The following is a 6608-nucleotide window of genomic DNA, read 5'->3' as shown; positions in this document are numbered from 1 at the left end:
TCTCCATCCCTAATTTTATCTTGGGCTTTTACATCCACACCACACAATCCTATACATTTACATATCTAACACCTAAACTACGATATTTATATGCATACCACAAAAATCTTAAACATCACATCAAAACACTATTACTAACTTTCTAAAAGCGAAAAATACATTTTTATGCATAAGTTTATAAGACCAAGGTGTTATATGTAAATATCAAAGTTTAGGTGTTTGATATAAAAATACATGAAAATTGTGTGACATGTATGTAAATTTTTGTTTTACCTATTTCCTATTAGAAACATTTCTAGGATTATACAAATCGTCGGCAACTGTTATAATAAATTACATTCATTCTCTATAAATAATGAATCACTCTTCTATGTCAAGCCACTTTGACTCCTTAGCTTGACTCCCACTCCCTTCCCCCCGCCCCACACAAGGCTCTCGAGCTGCGTAGTTTTAAAATAAAATAAAATTTATAATTTAATTATATTATACAAGTTATTAAATTTTAATAGATTATTATTTCGAGCCAAGCCGAACACGAGCTTAATTCGAACAAAAAAATTAAATCAAGTCAAACACGAACAGACAATTCACGAGACATTTTGAACACAAATTGAAAAAAATAAATCAAATGAGCCAAACAAGAAAAAGGCTTAGGCTCGCTCAAGTTTGGGTTGTTTACACCCCTATTTTTAGTGTTGGCATGGGCGAACCAACGTACATTTGAGAGCAACAATTTTTTAAAACATATTCTGTCAATTATCAGAAGGGAACACTTTCTAAAACCATATTCTGCCAAAACATATTCTGCAATTTTTTAAAATGTCCGCTTAGGCTCGCTCAAGTTTGGCTCCAGTATTTTTTTATCAAATAATCTGCTAAACCATATTCTGTCAACGATCAGAAGGGAACACTTTCTAAATCCAAACAGCTAAGAAAGAGCAAAAGTTCGATACATTATGCAATGATAGTTATATATAATCTATGGTGAAAGAGGAAAGGATAAGAGAAGAGGTGGGAAGGGTTTAGGGTTTAACCTCAGACGGACCCCTAAATCGTAGTTCGGCGCAATCTGGTTGTGTTGCTTTCTCGCGCCAGCATTTTAACTTTAACTGAAGATCTAAGCAGGATTTAATCTAAATCCTGCCAAACAGAAAAAATGACTGCTTTAATGGCATCTTAAATCCCATTTCTCCCCCTTTTTTCCCTTAAATCCTGAATTTAAATTCCAGTCCAAATGGAAGGTGGAAGTACAAGATTTCGTGGAGCTGAAGCGCACGGGATTCTTAACTCAGAGCTTCCTCTAAGAACTTAATCACCAATTCAAAGGAGTGTGGCCATGCCGACTAGCGTTCTATCCTAAATTATTCCAAATGCTAGCTAAGAAACAAAAACGCGAAGGGTATAAGGAGGTTATACCGTCGTGGTGGTTGCTCGATGTCTGGCGAAATCCGGGAAGAAGCTCTCCTCATGGTAAAAGGGGAGTTGTTTGTGGTTCTTTACACTACGACGACGTCACCGCCCGCTGATGGTGAGATGCTCCGGAAAAGCTTCCGGCCAAAATGAAATGAAAGTCAGTAAGGTCACCGGTGCCTTGGGTCGTCGGCCGCAAGGGAAGAAGGCTGTGAAGTCACCGGCAGCCCAGGTTGCCGGCGAGGAGGACCTCGGGCCAATAAGGTGCGTCTGTGAGGTAGACGAGGCTCAAGGCGGGGACTTCGCCGACGGAAGGACGGAAGCTTGGCCGACGGGGGAGGAAGTTGACAAGTGAGGGTTTCGGTCGCGAGCAACAGAAGGAGGCGCGAGGGATCTGAGATTCCGCGAGGGTTCCGTGTGAGAGGGGGCTAAGGCCGACGAGTTGGAGGAGGCTCACGGCGGGAACTTCGATGATGAAAGCTTCGTCGGCGGGAGCGGGAAGCCAGTGCAAACGCTCGGCGGAGGCGGCTAGTCGCGAAATCGGCGGGGCTGGGGCTCAATTATTGCGTGCGGACATGCGGGATCCAGGCCGCAGATCACGGTAGATGTCAGAATTATTTTTGTTTTTTTTATTAAAAAAATTTAGGTGTGGTCTATCGAAATACATCGGGACCGTAGATCACATCGTAGATCATGTGATCTACTGTCTGCCTGCGGTGTCCGATCCGTATAGAATAATTTTTCACGCGAACGAGGGTTCAACGGAAAATTATTGTGTACACCACAACCTTTAAAAAGTTAAAAAAAAGTTTTATAGTGTACCATTTTTTATTTTTTTTTAAAAAAAATTATTGGACAGCGCACTCATCACACAGAATAATTGTGATCATAAAAATTTTTTTTAATTATTTTCTTTTAAATATTTATTATTAAAAAGTCGCACGTATTGATGGCTCATGCACTAAATCATAGCAAAATAGGTGTCTTCTACAGTAAAAATTAATGTTACACTCGCTCGCGCGGTCCGTTTCGTTATCCGAGATAATCTAGACAAATTTGGTGACGGACAATTCAATTTAAGCCACTTTCGTGAGCAACTTGGCGAGTGAGATTTGGTAGCCCAATTGAAGTCTTCCAACACATGAAAAGTCTACCGATTTTCGTCTAAGCGACGACCAAAGTCTAGCAAAATGATCATGACAATTTAACCCTCCACGCATGTCGGAGGGTCTGAAATGGATAACTTACGCAATGACAATCAACCCTCGCAAAAAAGCAATATTTTGTAGCGCTTGAGCGGACTTTCTACACTAATGAGATCAAAAATTGATGCTAACAATCTCCCTCAAAAGAAATATTGATTCTGACCCTAAGTGTTGGTATCTTATGATACATATGGATACGACGCATTTATCAAAAGTGTCAGCGCTACATAGCAGACAACCAAACAATCAAGATCATCGATATACACCGCAATCATAATTCACATCATTTCATTTTACTCTGCACTTTTTTTACAGACAACCAAAAAAACCCTAAATCCTACTTAAATTAAATACTGCTTGCAACCAAACTGCCGCTCAGACATATCGTGTGCACCCAATAAAGCAAGACCAATAAGTTTAGCATTAAAAAAAAAGATCTATAATCTTTTTAATTCAATTATTACCTTCATCTTAATGAAATAATCTATGAATTAAATTTTAATAAAACGGATATATTGAATGCAGGCATGATCTTCTGACATCACGTCCAGGTTTACTTTTGAATAAGCTGAGAAGTATGAACTATGGAACCAAAAACCTACATGACCAGAGTTACAAGGGAATTCAGCCTCTTTTTTAACTAAATTAGTTGAAAATTTGCTCCAAGAAAGAAAAAAAGCTCTGGAATTCTCAACATCGCACAAGTATATTTCCAGTGTTTTTCAACTCCAATAATTTGATGTCATTTTGCTAGCAGAATCTCAACTTTTTAATCTCTCTTGCAGTCTTCCCCTAATATTATGAGATGGCTTAAGCACAAGTTTTTTTGCTAATTATTTTCATGTTTAGGGTTTAGCTCTCCCTTATGCTTTATAAGATGTTGTGGGGTTTAGAATGGCCATACATGTCCAAGATTTTTAACTGAAGAGGATAATGGGAAAAGTCTAGGAAAGACTGATAAGTTTTTTTGGTAAGATTGAATTCCATATCTTCTGATTAACTTGGAGATGTGTAAACAAGATGACAAATCAATCAAAACTTAATTTTGATCTTTTCAAAGCAATCATAGAAGTTATGATATTCATTATATCCAAAATTTCATCTTGATTTCTAGATACAATGGTTTAATATGATAAGTTGTATATATTAATTAGGGCTCCTTACTATTTGTCATTTGCTTAAGTTGGTTTAGCTTTTGTTGGCTTCTTGTCTGATTTATGATTGTTTTACATGTGTTTGGCATGATTGATATGGTCTATTAAGTGAGGTAATTTTTTCTATGTTTACAAATCTTTTAAATTTATTTGTTTTTAGAGATTAAGCATAGATTTGTCAGATCTGATTATGAATGGAAATAAAACTACCAAAGGCTCGTCTAATTGATACTTTTTATCTCATACTCATAATCTTTTCTATATTTTGTATGTTTTGTATGTGGAGACTTTGCTTTGTATGCGAAGATGTATTTCTTTTTTTAAATCAATGCAATCAATACATCAATTAAAGCTTCTAATTTCTAAAGTTGATCATATTTTTATTGATAGATTTTATATGGTTTTATTGCTTATCTCATTTGTAGTTATTGTTTGTCAATTATCAGTTAATCATTAATGATTCTATTTTTTTTGTCCTTAATTGACTCCTTTTTTTTTTCTTATTCAGTGTAGTCTGAAAATTCTCAAGAAATTAACGTTATTATCTTGTTTCATATTCATAGCTTGAGCTAAGCTGACGGGAAAGCTTCCTCTCTTTCTCTGCCACATTTTCACGCATACTTTATCATATCAAATTATCATCTCTTTTGTCAAACTTCAATGAGAGGTTCTTATCATTGACAATCCCATCCTTAAGAGCTAGTGTCATTCAAAGCATGCTTCAGTGTGTTGGTGTTCGTCTTTTATAGATGCCTGTAAATCCATCACCATATAGAGTTGCCTTGAAACATCCCATATGCTGCAGTGATAAGATTATTGTCGTACACTACTCTAAGGGTTTACTAGATCAAAAAACAAACTCAATACTCATAGCCTCAAAATATCATTCACATTAACTATTTTAATAAAATATTTTTTCAATTGATTTTACAAAAACTTCTCTAACATGTTAATGATTATATTTATTTATGTTGGTGTAGGTAATTTGAAGTTTATAACGTCGCATGATGGTAAAATAATTGAGTATTATTATTCAGGCTTTGATAATACTAGAAGATGCACATATGAACTTGATGAGTATATTTATGAAAAGTTAATAAGCTAAATGGCTAATAATGAGTGATATGTAAATAAATATTTGATTGTTATAAATGTAAGATTTGCTAACATTGGATTGAAATATATATGATGTCACTAGCAGTTGATGCAGTATTTCATTTTGAAATACTAAAAACTTTGATTACTTCTCTTCCCATCCGAGTAGTCAAAAAATTTCTTATCCAAATGTTTATCCAAATGTTTAACATTACTAACAATATACTAAAGATAACCATAAAATGCAAATCTCCCGGTTTTCTCAAGTCCAACCACAAAGTCTGGAGAATAATCTTCAGTCCACAAACAAAGGAATATCAGGTTCATACAATGGCAAAAATGTGTAGCAACAAACCACCCCTACATCCAGAAACTAAATGCAAGATGTACTTCTCAATAGAAAAACAACGAATTAGAACATAATAAATAGAAGAACTCGAGAGATTAAGCACACAAAGCAAATATCACATTTTAAGTTAAATAAAATGTTGTTTGGCAACAAATGAGATTTAAATTACTAGGATTTAGTAAATTCTGCAAATTTGGATTTAGTGAATTCTCAGCAAGAAAATATTGTAGCGAGAAAAGATCCGAGGAAGAAGATCTTTGCTATTGAAACTTCTTGTATGCAAACCAAATAAAACAAAAAAAAGGGAAGTAAGAAATAAATTATTGCAGCTTGAATGATTAGAAGAAGGAAAGATTTGGATGATTGGAGGAAGATGATCGAGAAAGGGAGAAATCCCTTACAGTCTTGGACAATCGAAAGAAGAAGAAGAACAAGAAGATCCTTGCTCTTCGGCTTTGATGATTGAAAGGATAAGGAGAACCATGGGGCCTGGACAATCGAAGGAGGAAGAAGCTTCACTCGTGGCTCAGAAGACCGGAGAGGAAGAAAAAGAATCAGGGGGCAACTCGGTGCTTTGAATTTTGCGAATGTAGAGTGGAGGAATCTGACGAATTAAGAACATACTTGGCCAATAATTCTAATCATATCAAGGTTGACATTCAGACTAGCTTAGCGAGATGAGCGAGTTCTGCTGACCTGAAGCCCAATTAAGCTCAGTCAGCGCTTTCCAACCTGAGACCAAATAAGCTCAGTCGATCAATCCAGAGGGCAGTCCACTTGTGTGAGTGATAAACTCTTATATATGAAAGATTAAAAACACCATGTATAATCTCTTTAAAGTATGAATAAAAGTATAACATCATCAGCTTTTAATCTCTCACATATAAATAGAGAGATCATTTTATGTATAAAAAATGATGAATATGATTGATAAGATATTTCATTATTTATTATTGTTCAATCATGTCTCTATCTCTACTTCTGTTTCCATCTTCCCCTCCCTCCCTCCCTCCCTCCCTCCTAACTTAAGCTTAGGGGTGTAAAAGAGCTGAACACGAGCGAGCTTAGGCTTAGCTAGCCCAGGCTTAGCTTGTGTTCAGCCTGTTTATATTCCGAACACAAAAAGTGTGTTTGTGATCGGCTAATTTGCTTAGCGTGTCGAGCACGAGCTGTTCACGAAAAAAGAACCGTTTTGACAACTCTAACCACGTAGTCATAAGATGTTAAGGGTTGAGGCAAGATTTTAAAATTATTGTTTATATTAAAACATGATTTAATTCTCATTTAATAATTTTTATTATATTTTTTAATTAATACTTTTACTTAAATATAAATCTTTATAGCTTTGTAGTCGATTAATTTTTTTTAAATACTATATATATATATATATATATA

The 6608-nt window shown here is 35.4% G+C and overlaps 1 protein-coding gene across 4 annotated transcripts in view; it reads right to left on the bottom strand.

The window, feature by feature from the left end:
* Window positions 1–1719, bottom strand: part of LOC110022279 — a 5144-nt gene extending 3425 nt beyond the window's left edge. For 2 of the 4 annotated variants that reach the window (XM_020721135.1, XM_020721138.1), the window contains exon 1: window positions 1417–1719. The gene's annotated coding sequence lies outside the window, so the exon portion shown is untranslated. Of the gene's footprint in view, window positions 1–1034; window positions 1141–1416 lie in introns of all 4 variants that reach the window. The other 2 variants (XM_020721137.1, XM_020721136.1) reach the window with 2 other exon arrangements.
* Window positions 1720–6608: the final 4889 nt, after the last annotated feature.

The sequence above is a fragment of the Phalaenopsis equestris genome, unplaced genomic scaffold (genome assembly GCF_001263595.1).
Source record: "Phalaenopsis equestris unplaced genomic scaffold, ASM126359v1 Scaffold000180, whole genome shotgun sequence".
Classification (NCBI taxonomy): Eukaryota; Viridiplantae; Streptophyta; class Magnoliopsida; order Asparagales; family Orchidaceae; genus Phalaenopsis; species Phalaenopsis equestris.
The sequence above is the reverse complement of the archived record's forward strand: the minus strand, read 5'-3'. Positions and strand labels throughout refer to the sequence as shown.